Source organism: Saccostrea cucullata, unplaced genomic scaffold (assembly GCF_032062105.1).
Source record: "Saccostrea cucullata isolate Sc308-1 unplaced genomic scaffold, CSIRO_AGI_Scuc_v1 ctg4245, whole genome shotgun sequence".
Taxonomy (NCBI): Eukaryota; Metazoa; Mollusca; class Bivalvia; order Ostreida; family Ostreidae; genus Saccostrea; species Saccostrea cuccullata.
In genome coordinates, this window is record NW_026930995.1 from 5,055 (window position 1) to 21,178 (window position 16,124).

The window sequence follows — 16,124 nt, forward strand, 5'->3', positions numbered from 1 at the left end:
ACAAGCTCTCATCGTAAAGGTGAGCTAAAATTTCCCTTTTTTTTTTTTTACTTTGCTAAGCCATTATGAGAACCACAATCTGACTGGTTGGAAGCAATTTTAGTGTGTGTTCGTTTGGGGGGATGGGGGCTGCACAAATATTTTCACGGAGGGGGCAATACCAAGCAAATATTCCTTGACAAGCAGAAAGGGAAGGGGGCATCTATGTTGAAAAAATTAAAGGGGAATTCAGCCCGGGAAATATTTTTTTTTAAATTCAACTTACCCGAAAAAACTTGATCAAAAAAAAAAAAAAAAGAAGAACAGAAAATTGTCCAAATATATAATCCTATTCCAAAAGTGTGTGGTGGAGGGGGGCTTTCAATAAACAATTTATATAGTTAAAAAAATGTCTGGAAAAAAAGGGGGTGGCCAACCCCCCAACCCCCACCCCTATGATATGTGCCTGTTTATTATTGAGTGTGCCTGTTTATTATTGAGCGTCGGAAATAAAGTTACTGTAGCTGTAACCGATACTGCTCTGTATCAGCCTTTAAAATACAAGAGCTCTTGAACTTATTTGATAAGAAATACATGTATGCATGTTATAAAAGGACACTTTTATTAACTAATATCGCATTACATTATGTTTTCATTATTTAAAAGGATTATATTCATTATGGTATAATTTAAGCTAGGACTTACACAAGACAAAGGTGTCTCGCCCGCATGGCGCAGTGGTTAGAGCGTCTGCTCTAGATTTGCAATTAATTGGGGTTAATTGATCCTTACGTCACAGGTTCGAATACAACTGTGGGACGTGGATACCTATCCTTCGGATGAGACCGTATAAACCGAGTTCCCTTGTTGCAGCAGGTGTTTGCACGGAAAAGATCCCTCACTTCTCCATGTCCGTACGTGCCAAATATAGGACAAAATTTGCAGGGACATTAAACAACATGTACCAACAAACAAGAAAAGGGTTTTTTGAAGACCTTGTACATACGGTTATAATTTTTGGACTTGCACAGTTTGAAAATTAAGAAACTGAGGACCTTACACACATGGTAAAACTTTAGGGACAAGATCAAGATACATATATATATAGAAATTAGGGACTTACTTAAGATCAAGATATAAAAAGAAATTGAGGATCTCATACACACGATAAAAGTTTTAGGGACTTATACATGATAAGGCTAATAAAAGAAACTGAAGACTTTATACATATATTTATAGAAACTGAGACCTTATACACATACCTAATGTTTGGGGACTTGCATAGGATAAGAACATTTATAGAAACTGAGGACCTTTTAAACATGTTAAAAGTTTGGGGACTTACACATGATACAGGTATTTATAGAAACTGGGGACCTTATACACATGTTAAAAGTTTGGGGACTTACACATGATACAGGTATTTATAGAAACTGAGGACCTTATACACATGTTAAAAGTTTGGGGACTTACACATGATACAGGTATTAATAGAAACTGAGGACCTTATACACATGTTAAAAGTTTGGGGACTTACACATGATACAGGTATTAATAGAAACTGAGGACCTTATACACATGTTAAAAGTTTGGGGACTTACACATGATACAGGTATTTGAAACTGAGGACCTTATACACATGTTAAAAGTTTGGGGACTTACACATGATACAGGTATTTATAGAAACTGAGGACCTTATACACATGTTAAAAGTTTGGGGACTTACACATGATACAGGTATTAATAGAAACTGAGGACCTTATACACATGTTAAAAGTTTGGGGACTTACACACGATACAGGTATTAATAGAAACTGAGGACCTTATACACATGTTAAAAGTTTGGGGACTTACACATGATACAGGTATTAATAGAAACTGAGGACCTTATACACATGTTAAAAGTTTGGGGACTTTAATAGAAACTGAGGACCTTATACACATGTTAAAAGTTTGGGGACTTACACACGATACAGGTATTTATAGAAACTGAGGACCTTATACACATGTTAAAAGTTTGGGGACTTACACACGATACAGGTATTTATAGAAACTGAGGACCTTATACACATGTTAAAAGTTTGGGGACTTACACATGATACAGGTATTTATAGAAACTGAGGACCTTATACACATGTTAAAAGTTTGGGGACTTACACATGATACAGGTATTTATAGAAACTGAGGACCTTATACACATGTTAAAAGTTTGGGGACTTACACATGATACAGGTATTTATAGAAACTGAGGACCTTATACACATGTTAAAAGTTTGGGGACTTACACAGGTATTTATAGATACAGGTAAAATTAATAGAAACTGAGGACCTTATACACATGTTAAAAGTTTGGGGACTTACACATGATACAGGTATTTATAGAAACTGAGGACCTTATACACATGTTAAAAGTTTGACTTACACAAAAGGTATTTATAGAAACTGAGGACCTTATACACATGTTAAAAGTTTGGGGACTTACACATGATACAGGTATTTATAGAAACTGAGGACCTTATACACATGTTAAAAGTTTGGGGACTTACACATGATACAGGTATTTATAGAGACTGAGGACCTTATACACATGTTAAAAGTTTGGGGACTTACACATGATATAGGTATTTATAGAGACTGAGGACCTTATACACATGTTAAAAGTTTGGGGACTTACAGAAGATAATGGCATTTCTAGAAACAAAGGACGTTTGCACATGGTAAAAGTTTACAGACATAAATGTAATAAAGAGCAAGGTTCACTGAAAGCTTTTTTTTTTTTGGCCCTGTGAATTGTGAGAAATCAAAAGTACTCAGTTTTGGTAACCAATGCATCAGTTTATCATTTTGATACTTGGTGACAGTGTAATCTATCGAAATGGTGAAAAGAGCTAGGTTCACTTTATCCATAAAATGGCCCTCCATATATATACCAATTAACTGACCAAGTCTCAAGGTCCCATTTGAATTCTCTCATATCCTGAAAATTCCTTTTTTTGCATTTTTAATATTTCAAGAACTTTGAAATCTTGTTTAACTTCCAATCTCAGGACTCTATAAAAAATCTTTGTTAAAGGAAATGAGAAATACTCCATACTTTATTTTGATGTTAAAAATGGGACAGGGGGTGATTCTCAAAGAACTAGTATAAGAACAGGACTATTTATGCATCAAATCCAACTCTTTATATTCAATTCACATAAGAAAAGTACAGCAATATCATAGTGTTTATAAAGAATGAAATATGTATTTTTGCATATAACTTGAACTAAAGACTTGATCAAACGATGAATATTTTTTTCACTTTCAGAAAGGTTATGTATGTGATGCTTAAACATTTTTTTGCAAAAATTAACTAAATTGAGAAAATTTCCTTTTGCATAGAATATTTAATACCTCAAAATCATTTCCTACATACATCATGCACAGCTTCTTAAGCACTCTTCATCTATGCAAGTTTAGTCCATGTAGGTTATATGAGGCCATTCCAAGTTTTTTCTTTGTTTAGCATCCAACCTAAATTTCAAAACATTTCTTTCCTTCCAAAAAAAAAATTACAAACCAAAAGGGGAAAAAACAACATTTTACGCAAAGTTCTAGAACTCCTTTAGCATCATTTGAGAATTTTCCTCATATTATAACTAAATTAAACTACTACAACTACTAGTTTAATGAAAAAAAAAAAAAAAAAACTTGAGCACATCACTTTTAAAAAAGAGAGATGCTGATCCCAGAAGAGTAAATTGCTTGTCAAAGATTTGTATTTGTCAATTTCATTTTGTGTTTGTTCTTGATTGCATGACCTCAAAACCAATCCATCCGCAGACACTAAACACAGAAAAAAATTGGAATGGCCTAATGATAAAACTGCTACAAAGAATTCAATGTCCTCCATTACTGTGGCTTTAAAACACAGTGTTTATCATATTTCTCAAAGTATATCAATTGAAAGTAGAATGTTAATATAGATTTTCTCTGTTTTTTAACAAGATTATATCCTTGGTGTTTTACACTTCTCTAAGGTCCTATTACAATTTTTTAGGAAATCTTTTCCACAATGTCTGTTGATTAAATTCATTTCTCATGATGTCCTTGGGATTTTTTTGTATCTCTTGTCACTTGCATGTAGAATCTTCCACAGTAGATCTAGGATCAGAAATGACTTCTTCTTCCCTAAAATGATATTTTCAAAATATAATTTTCCTTGGTTGGTGGTATGGTCTGTACAAAAAAAAAATAATAATAAAAATAGCTCTAAGAGTTAAAGCAATTTTTTTCATCTGAAATATAGTCTGGCAGGAGAATGATTGTTTACTAACCAATAAGTATATTTGTGATACATAGGTACTTTCTTTATTTGAATGGTCTGTGTACTTGAAAGCTTTGCTATATAAATTCACATCCAGTAAAATATTTTGTTGATTATGAATTTAATCTCAGCTAGCTCCTCCATCTACATTCAGAAGACATATTTGTGAAATGTTATGACTGAAATTGGTATACTGTAAATCACTTTTTATTCGCGAGAACTTTATTTTGGCGTAATTACGCGAGACAGTGTGCTCGCGAAAATTTAATTCTCGCGTTTAATAGTATTCCTTTAGATTATATAGAGCAATAACCACAATTCGCGAAAATTTTGTCTCGCTAATCAAGAGTCAATGACTTTCTCGCGAAAATAAGGTGTCGCGAAAATTTAGTGATCTACAGTAGTTCAATCAATGCAAATAACTTCTGTCTGAACTATGCTCTGGCCTATCCTTGAATAGAACCACCTGTTTGCATTTTAGACTGAAGCTCTACTGGTAATACTCAATATCAAGTCTTTAGAAAATTTTCCATGCATGTAGACTGGCTGGCCATGCTGGGTTTCTGCATATAATTTCAAGTTAAGAAACTTATTGCTTAAAATGGGTAATGCAGTGTGTATACAGTACCTGGAGTGACAATATGGACATCCTGATTGTCTTGACTGTCATCTATCTCCTCCTCACTCTTATTCTCATCACCCACACAAAAACAATGCCATCAGTTTCCTTTAGTGCCTCTGAAAAAATTGCAACTTAATAGTAAAATTACAAACATTTCAACCAGAATAAAATGTGTAAGTATATGATAAACTTTTGAGCAATAATCAACAGCTTTGATCCCAGTAATTTCAAACAAGAGGCCCAGGGACCACATCGCTCACCTGAGCAAATCGGCTAGGAAAAAGCACAAATCAGATCAGGAAAAGTTTATTGAAAAGGGGGGGGGGGGCTTGAATTAATACTACTTGACAATGCCTTCATATAAACACAGCATATGACTTTACTGTTCTTGATAAAAAGATTTTTTAAAAACACTTTCTTCCTATGTATAACTTCATAATAATTTGAATTTGATTCCCCATTGTTTCCCTTCTTGCCCCAAAGGGCCATGATTTGAATAAATTTAAATCCTAAATACATGAGGATGCTTACATGTCAATATGACTAAACATAGCTTTTCTATTCTTGGGATTTCTCTCTTTATTTTTCTATGTAAAACTTTGATTCACCATTGTGGCCCCACCCTACCCTTAGGCGTTATAATGGTTTGAACAAATTTAATTCTACACTACCTAAGGATGTTTCAACATAAATATCACTAATCATGGCTTTGAAGTACTTGAGAAGACGATTTTAAAAGATTTCCCTATCTAGTCCTATGTAAAACTTTGATCAGCCATTTTGGCCCTACCCTACCCCTGGGGTCATAATTTAAACAAACTTGAATCGACACTACCTGAGGATGATTTCACACGAGTTTCATCTTTCCTGGCCCTGTGGTTCTTGAAAAGAAATTTTTAAATATTTTAACTATAAATTCCTATATATAACTTTGATCAGCCATTTTGGCCACACCCTATCCCGGGGGTCATGATTTGAACAAACTTGAATCGACACTACCTGAGGATAATTTCACATGAGTTTCATCTTTCCCAGCCCAGTGGTTCTTGAGAAGATTTTTAAAAAATTTTCCTATGTGAACTTAATTGGGCTACCATAAAAAAAGTTATTAGGAAAAAAACAGAAAATTTGTGGACAGAGGAATGACAGACGGACAGACAGAGTGATTACTACAGGGCACCCGCAAATCCTTGCGGGCCCTAATAATTTAAGCTTTAAACATATTAATTCTAAAGAAAGAAGATTCTTGATAGAAGCAATACCTGATGACACTTCATTCCTAACCAAGATTTTTCACTATTGGAACCTTGAGCAGATGGGACCCACATGTAGGATATCAGTAATATCAGTACCTGGCAAATCTCCTTCATTTAGAACTTGCAGATCTCAGTCCCTAGACAGGCATGCTTTCTTTCCAGGGTCAAGCTTCATCTCCATTTTCAGAAACTGGTTCACCTTTGTCACTGGGGATGGCACACTTTCATCAATAAAACCATACATATAGGTCCATGTCTATTCTTTAGATCTGGAATGCCTTTACGACTAGGGCTTGACACAACTTCTTGAGGGCTTGGAATGCACTTATTGCTTGACATTTCACCATCTGAAGATGCTGGCAAAATTCATACATGTATTAAATAAATGAATAAAAATGTTATTTAAGAAATAACTGCAGTCTTCACGAAAACTCACTGGTCCAAATACCGAGGCCAGTGAATTTTGATGTCGTGTCAGTGAAAATAAAAATTCAAGAAGTCCGATGGGCTTGTTGATTTTAAAAATCATACACAGTCAATACCTGGTATATATTTTAACTGACTTACTTGCTTAAATTTCATTAATATATAAAATAAAAAGAACGAACACGTGTTGTTGAATCGTATTATTATAACCTGGATGTATTACGTAACAACAGGAACTAGCTAGTAACTATTAACTAGTACGTAAAATGTGCGAATTTCCAACGAACAGCTTACCGAAACACGACAAAGGACGAAAAATGGCGGCATTTCAAAAGTTGAAGTGCGTAAACATGTATTAATTGACAGTTATAAAAATGGATATATATATATGTTATTTTTTCATTAAGGGGCCAGTAAAAATTTTGGTGGGCCAGTACATTTTGAAAGATCACTGGTCCGACTGGCCAGGTAGTTTGAAAAGTTTTCATGAAGACTGTAACTGTCTTATTTTTCGATTTCATGATGTGATCAATCAATTGGTTGGCATGATAATGTGCATAAATAAAAGTGCCATAAATTAGCAGCGCCTATCAATGAACCAGTATATTGATGGAGAAATAAAGTGCATTCATTTGATTATTTGTAATTGTCTTTTGAACAAAGACATTAAACGAAAATATAATTTGACACAGTAATGAATTTAGATTTATATTATCTGAAATGAATTCAAAATATTTATCAATACGGATAAAGGTTATTTATATACAATGATATAAGTGTGATTACATCCAAACAATATTTACTGCATGCAATACTTTTGCCTTTGGCTTCTCAATAGATGTGATCATGAACCAACAAAAAAATTCATTCTCTAGTGAATCTTTATCTATCCTATTGATTTCTTAAATTCCTAAATAACTCACCTGTAACACTTTTAATGATGAGGCTTTTCTTCCTGACATTCTCCTAGCTGTGGAACCTGGAACATATCCATCACTAGTCCTTGCTGAGTTGCATTAACTAATCCTCTAGCAACATTATCCAGCTTTGCTAATATCTGTGTTGTCTCTATGTTCAGGATGGACTCAAGATTCTGGTTGCCTTGAACATTCTAGCAAAAAAAATCATAAATTAAATTCAGAATGTATTGGATTTTTTTTTAAAAGCAGGAACAAATCTTTAATACATGTTGTAAAAGCATTTTTATACAGAAATTTATAAATATTATTCTCAAAGTAAAAGTTTGTAATACTATTGAGTTCCCATTCCTATACAATAAGCACAGAAATTAAATGATCAGGGATTAAGGTGCTCTCTGGTTGGACTAGACACCTTTTCCTTGGGTATTTTTGGGTGTACCTCAGAGTGAGTTCACTTCAAATTAAAGTTCCAGGAGGTTTTTGGGTTTTCCCTCTTGACCATGTTGACCAACCATAGATTTGCTAACATTTTTTTACCAATCAAATTGGGCGTTTTAAAACATGTGTCATTGTAAATGTTACCATGCTAGATAACAATGCACTAAACTACAGCAAAACTCGGTTATAACGAAGTCACAGGGACCTATGAAATTACTTCGCTATATCCGTAATTCGTTATAACCGTATAAGAATTTCATTAAATTTATATAGCTTGGGATCCAAGATGACTTCGCTATATCCGTAAATTCGCAATATCCGTGTTCGTAATAAGCGAGTTTTGCTGTACTTTCTTGTCGAACGATGTGAGTATCGGTTAGTAAAACTGCTACTCGGTAACTGGGATAAGATGAATTCTCCATAGTAAAGGCATAGAAATAAATGTTTAATAATTTATAAATGTACCGGTATACTAACTTACACATTTCCCTAATTTTAGATACCCATTAGACTTGATCTAGTTCATGGTTGTATTGGATCAAACTGTTTTGATTAGTTTTCACAGTTTATATTATTGATAGCTTTGACTGCTTGGGGTATATATCTTTTGAAGACCTGAATTATAATTACCTCATTTGATAATTTAACGAGATGCTGTCGCAGACATAATAAGCTTGGAGTTTACCAGAAGAACAGCTGATTCAAAATCTGTTAAATCACCTAATCTTAAAATATTCGGAAACCAGCGATTTACTGGAAACTCCACATACTGACTATTCATTGGCGTCGGAAGCAAATTGAAAGTGGGGGGGCTAAGTGTAAGAAATTTTTTTTTTGTACCTCCAAAAAAATCTGACAAGCAAAAAAAAGAAAAAAAAAATAAAAAAAGAAAAAAGGGGGGGGGCAAGGTTCGAACTCCAGTACCAAAAATTTTCTTCCAAACACCAACACTTTTACCAATTTTAACCTATACTAGGACGTATCTGTGGAAAGTGGGGGGGGCTAAACTCACGAAGATATGATCAATGTCTATACTATGTATATATTTGGAAAAAAAGTGGGGGGGGGGGGCTAAGCCCCCCCTAGCCCCCCGGTTACGATGCCTATGCTATTAATTATGGAGTATGTAAATAATTATTCTCCTTGATTGCGACATATTTCAGGGGCTGAAAAGGAAAGTGTAAAATGGTGATTGACAATGACATATTTATTTGTCTTCTCCGTGTGTCGACTTCCTTATTTCTTTATTTTAAAACAGTAAATCTTTGACGATATCGTATGTGTGTATTGTAAATATAATGTCCCTATACAGTATATTTGTGCATTACTACCACCGATGGCTGCATAAAATATAAATTGAAGTTAGACACATGCATCACCTATATTCAAAAAAGTTTGAATATAAAACACGAACTGCGCAGAGCACGTTTTTATGCGAGAAGTAAAATTCGAACCTGTCATTTTTTCCAAAGTAAATGATAAGCAACTTTATATATTAAATATGAAAAACATATATATTTTTTTCACTTTATGGAAGTACATATATTATTTATCTCCTTATTTATAAAGGAAAGAACATTCTGATTAACAATCGTTTCAATGTTTATGTATACAATAAGATAAATAATAGATATTGATGCTTTTACCAAAAATCATCCGAGTAACCGGGTACTCAATCGGAAGATGAAGCGAGTAACCGCTTAATAAAAATCGTCCGATTTGCCAACACTAATCATAATGTGTTATTACACTATGCTTTAAATCATGAGTGTATACATTTGTTGGAGACAAGAACAAACGTGTCAAACATTTGGAAATTCAACAACATTTAATAACAATGAATAAATTGGCTGACTTTTAAATCGCCTTCGGCCTCAGTAAACTAACATACTACATGTACATGGTCTATTGTCTCACACGATTTGGGTTTGTTTCTACTTCTATTTCAATGCACTCCATCCGTAATTTGAAAATAATCTATTACTTAAGGAATGTTTTTAAGTTTTGTGTGAGGTATTGGTGTGTGAATCACACAGACTTGTCACGTAGGCATATTTCATGAAGCGCTAGCAAATATGCATACGTGCAAGTCTGTGTGATTCTCACACCAATAATTCACACTAAACTTAAAAACATTCCTTATATTTACATTTTACATGTTTGGAATCATCGAAAATATACTCAATATTTGAATTTATCGCTGCCCTATATTGATATACTTTTACTAACGTCGCTGTAGCTCTATTGACGTCACAGTAACGCACGTTTCTCCGTGTATATTTCTAGGCGTGAGTATACACGAAAATGATTTTCAAATCAATTTCACAGTTGGCTTAGTAGAAAAACACAGCGAATGTAAATATATGTATTTGTAAATTAAGATTAAATTTATTTTCAAAAAGTTAAAATTACAAGAATATGAACCCACCAAAAATTGTGTATGATCACAAGTACTGTTTTTTGTGGTTTAATTTATTAAGGGTGTGATATTGACGCCACAATAGCCATATCAGCCCTGCAGGTCTGATATGGATTTGCAGGGCTGATATAGGTTATCAGCCCCGCAAATCCATATCAGCCCTGCAGGGCTGATACAGCTATTGTGACGTCAGCCATATTGCATATGCAAAAAACCTGTATTTATTACTAAGCGTGTAATAAAAATATAATATTTGACTTTTGAGCAAGTTAGCGTGACATTCAAACTTTCCGGATCACCACACTGTGGTTTTCTGAATCCATACCACTACTCTCTGAAACTGAAGACTTAGTATGCAGAAACATGACGTTATTGTTCTTGCATAATCAAAAACTTCCTTGTAATGGCTTATCCTCATATGTTACATTTTTAACAATTACTTTTCTCTTTAGAGCAGACTTTTCTCATTAAATTCTCATTGAACATCATTACTTTTGAAAGTTCATTAATACTTTAACTTTCCTTATTTGATAATCTAGCTACATTTGTACTATTTAGATTTCAATCCTTGGCAATTCACTGTACTTTTGGCATAATGGTTGTTTGAATCATTCGATTGTCACTAGTGTAAACATTGTTATACCCCAGATATCTAAATTGTGCGATTTAGAGCCTTCTCTACTCCCTTGCAAGAGCGGTAGTAAGAATTTATATATCTGTGAGGTACTCGCGATACTACATGTAGGTGTCAAATTATTCTATGAGGTCAATATTGGTATTCCGACTTTACAAACTTATTACAAGTCTTACAGAAAACTGCTATAATGTACTACGATGTACATGTTATGTATTTTAAAGTCAGTCTTTTTCTAAATATATTATTTTATTTGTTTATTTAATATTCTGCAGTATTTATATAACTCCCGGTCACTCGTTCTATCTTTAGAATAGTTTGTTCACACCCGGTCACTCATTAGGAGTGACGGTCTTTTGTTTATACCCCATCACTCCTTTGGAATGATGGTCATTTAGTATATATACGGGTACTTATTCAATACGGGGACGCAGTTTTGATATAGTTGTGCTGGGATATACTTCGCTCAAAAATTGTTTCAGGATGAATTATACAGTGTTTGTTGTGATGATTTTGGATGATTCTTAACTATGATAAGCAGGCGCGTAGCCAGCATTGAAATGAAGTGTACGCAGAAAATGGTCGGGGGTCTGGGGAAGCTCCTGGATTTTACGAAATTTTTCAGTCATTTTCCTTAAAAAGAATTAAATCACATAACATCTCTTTTCTCAACCAAACACTTAGCTAAGTTATACTTTCATGGATACTTCAGGAAGAGAAGGATAATTTGATCAAATTAATTTGTGAATATATTGGTATTGGAAAAAAAGTTTCCAAGTGTGACAAGATAAAACAGAGAAGTAATTTAATAAGTTATCATATTGGATTTAAAGTATTTCAAATATAAACGGGGGTGTGAGTCTTTTGATAACCTTTATATTCTGATAGCTTAAACAATGTGAGAGTACTTAAATTCTATAAATTGGTAACATCAGTAAAAGGAGATATTCATAAATGTTCTATATATCTTTATTTATTTTGTTCAGTAATTGAATTTGAATTTTGCATTTTTTTTTTTTTTTTTTTGTTGTTGTTGTTGTTGTTGTTGTTTTGTTTATCGATATTTATTCATTACTTCAACGGAAATTCTTGTATAGTCTTCCAAGACTCTTGTAACTTTTTCTTTAGATCAATGTCACTTAGATCGCTTTCCTTCATCAAATACATATTTGTCTAGCTGCAGATCTGTATCTCTCTGGTTGAAAAAAATTCGGATAGACAAATCTCTCGTTTGTCTATCCGATTTTTTTGTCAACCAGAGAGCTACAGATCTGCAGCTAGTATTTGTCCGGATAATCAGGATTACGGGGATTAACAGTTGAAAATTTTTGTTCAACAATATTTTCTTACTCAAGAATTGTGGAATTGATTTTATAAAAGACTGGATTTTAACGATATTCTGAACAAAATTTGAATAGAAACAATAAGACGTAAAATAATTTGAAAGACAGATAGTGCCTCTTTTTCTATAAATAAATATCTCTAATTTCTTTTTTATTCTTTTTTCTTGTCTTTCTTTCTTTTTTTTTTTTTTGAAAAATGATGTGTACGCACTTGCGTACTTGCGTATAGGCAGCTACGCGCCTGATAAGTGTGTAAATAAAATGTTAACTGATACTGACTTTTGATTTCCAAGAAGGGAGTAAATCGCCGAGGGCGATTAAATATTTGGATTACGCATTGAGCGTTTATACATACTTATATCTTACATATTATTGCTACCTGCAATAAGAAATGGATTTATTAATTTATCTGATAATTGCTTGGACGTTACATACATAATTTACCCCCAACCAAAATATAGTCTAACCCAAATATAAACTATAAAAGCAATATAAACAGATGGACAAAAAGATGATTCTAGTATGTGAAGAGTGTAACTATAGAGAATTAAGCCAGTCGTCTTCCTCCCCGATCTGATGGTCGCATAAAAGTGGGTGTTTCCAAATATAAGCAAGATAATTTACATCGGGATCGAAATGAAATAATTTGAGAATACATAAATAAACTTAATATACCACAATACATTAAACAAGTCAAATGATTCTTATTATAGCCTATGACTTTCTGATAGAAAGGATACAAAAATTAAATACATTGCACACTGTTTTAAAAAAGATCATATCATATAAAATACAATTATAATGAACTCTTAAAAATTCAATTTAAAAGCTGTTTGTATATAAACAAACACACTAACAGTGAAATGAGAATTAAACCGAGGGAATTCGGAAAGGCTTATCCATGATCAGGATGATCAGGTATAAAGCGGTCGACATGAAACTACTTTGATGTAGTGTGTCTTTGTACAGACTTCAAGTCTCCAGAACATAATTACACAATCGTTTCAAGGAATCAAACAAGGACGTGTTTTTTTTTCAGTCCAAACCATGCCTTACCTGCTTCCTCAGTTCCTGAGTAAGCTGTTTACACCGGAAGTGTATAATGCCCTTATAGTACAATGTCCTGACTGATTATAATAAATAGTTTTTTGTCAATTTTGGTGCATACACAATATCATTTTTATTGGAAATAATAAATATTGTTATCTTCTATAAGAATCGTAGCAAAATGCAAAATAAAATATATAAACTTTTTATTGGACATAATAAAAACGACAGGGGTATAATGTCCTGCTTTAGGATATAATGACCTGATAAAAAAAATCTAATAAACACAAGTTTGCATGATTTTTATATTCTAGTTTAATTCTATATCTTTTAACATGTTTAAGGATAATAATTATATGAAAAAAAAATTCGTTAATAAAATTTGTTCAAGACGTACGTTTTTATCCATATTTTCTTTCTGAGCATTTTTATTCCAATGCCCATAACACGTACAGGCCCTTAGAGAGATCAAATGTGATTTTTTTTTTAAAAAGAATGCTGTAAAATGATAATAATTAAAAAAAAATGTGGAAAATATAATTGTCACTTAATGAATTGTACTTTCATATAAGTAATGTGGGAGCTTTTTAAATTTAAAGATGCTTCAGCCCAAGTTTCTATAATATAAACAACATGAAAACAATATATACTTGATCTTCAATTATTTGCTCTTTAGCAGTAAATAGGGGCCTAATAAGTGCATTTTGAGTAAAATTGAAATAGGCTATTATTGTATTAAGTAATGTCTATATATTATAGGACAAGTAAAATAAATGTTGAATTGATAACTACACTTTATGTTCTCTCTCAAGTAAAAGGGGGGGGGGGGGGGGTACAATCCGATCTCACTTTTTGCTTTAAAAATGAAAAGAAAACAACACCAGAAATAGGTTGCTGGGCTCAAGAAGAAGGGGGTGGGTTGTTGAGGTGTTTGGTACAACCCGCTCTTAGGTTTGGCTTTAAAAACAATAAGTTGCAGATCTCAAGTAGAAGGGGGGGGGGGATTGGTACAATCCGATCTCATTATTGGCTCAAAAAAAACTCACACATACAAACTACATTTAAAGTGGACTGGATTTAGTTCAGTTAAATTGAGTTAAAACTTAGTATTAAAAGGTCATTTCATGTTGACATGAAATACAAAACACATTCGATTAATATACCTTTCATTTGATGAATTTTTAATCATTGTGAAATGAATAGCATAAATTGTGTACTATTTCAAGAAAGAAAATCACATAAATAACTGTCTTTTCATTTCAACTGAGTACCCGATAGGCCTATGCAGCAATCGTCACTGCCCCCCTCCCCCCTTCAATACTTTGATGCATGTTCCTCGCACCATATTTTATCCAAGAAGTAGATAACATACCGTTTTCAGCATAAAAATCATCTTTATCAAAAGAATCTAGGATTCTGTGTCCAGGCTTTCCTCTGTGTCTTCTTTTCCACATGTTTATTGTATCCCGCTTCGAAACAATTGGACTTCCGCTTTTTTTACACACGCGCATGCGTAATCTAGAAGTGTGTAACGTCAGAGATGTGTAAGTGAAGATGGCAATTTCAATCAACACGATATCTGTGTAATCATGTGTCCGATAAAACCCCGTAACTGGGACACGTTATTTTTTTGATATTTTTAGGATTTAGACATGTCAATTTTTCGTTTTCAACGATAAAAAAGTTTGGGGACTTAAATCAAGTCCCCAATGTTTTTTATGTCCCCATTTTACGACTTGCGTATCTGTAGCAGGTCCCCAGTATGGGGGAGCCACACACGCACACACTCATTGAGCTTCATGGAGCACTGCACTACTTAAAAATTATGTGTGCACACAGGAAAATGTCTAAAATGAGATTAAAATGTTCAAGATGCTGCCGGGAATATCCTACACATACAAAGAACAAGTTCTCAAATGGTTGTAGCTTCATAAGAATGGAAGGAGTAACATTTTGAGTGATTAACTACATCGATACTTCAAGACCCACCTATTGCATGGACGTTGCGTTGCGCCTTTATGGTTTTGCATACTTTCCATATTTCATCAATTGACTGCATAGACTTTTTTTTTTATTTTTTAACATCTCAGTAATATCCGAAACAGTACAAAAGACATTATAGTTGAAAAGTAATATGTCTAGATATAGATATTCAATTTTAAAGTAGAAAATAGATAAGAAAAATATGAAAAAATGAAAGATTTATAGAACTGCGACAAAGCTTAAAGGGTTGAAATCTGGTTGTCACGTCGCCTTACGTCAAGTGATTGCTCCGTGAATCCCATAACCCTATAGTAAAAATATTTGTAAAATTTTAAGATTTTATTATATGGACCTGATTTTTTACATACCAATAAACAAAATGTGTAAATTCATTCAGACATAGGTCATACTTCACAGTACACAATAGATTTTCTGTAATTAAATGTGTCCGCGAACTTTTCTAACAACCCTCGTACGTTAAATGCGAGAACGAATAAAGATATTCAATACAAATAATTTAATCCTAGTTATAAAAAGGAACTTTTATCAAATTTTAATGCATAGAATAGGTATTTTCATTCTAGTGATCTAATTTCCATTATCTGTCTTCATCTCTCTCTCTCTGTATTTTTTAAGACAAGGACAAACAATGAAAGATATTTAATCTTAATTCGTAATGATGTAGATTCTTTCTTTCTCTCTCCTCTTCTCTCTCTCTCAAACAAATACAAATACACCTCCTTTGTCAGAA

The 16,124-nt window shown here is 33.2% G+C and overlaps 1 long non-coding RNA gene across 3 annotated transcripts; it reads right to left on the reverse strand.

Moving 5' to 3' along the window:
* Nucleotides 1–3,268: 3,268 nt before the first annotated feature.
* On the reverse strand, nucleotides 3,269–15,144 carry LOC134230946 (uncharacterized). 3 transcript variants are annotated; one of them, XR_009984460.1, is made up of 5 exons: nucleotides 14,763–15,144; nucleotides 7,513–7,700; nucleotides 6,170–6,519; nucleotides 4,914–5,023; nucleotides 3,269–4,149 (listed from the first exon to the last, which is right to left on the reverse strand). It is a non-coding gene; the product is annotated as an uncharacterized LOC134230946 (long non-coding RNA). The 3 variants fall into 3 exon arrangements; XR_009984458.1 differs by lacking the exon at nucleotides 14,763–15,144 and adding an exon at nucleotides 13,400–13,609; XR_009984459.1 differs by lacking the exon at nucleotides 14,763–15,144 and adding an exon at nucleotides 13,201–13,378.
* Between the last annotated feature and the right edge of the window lie 980 nt (nucleotides 15,145–16,124).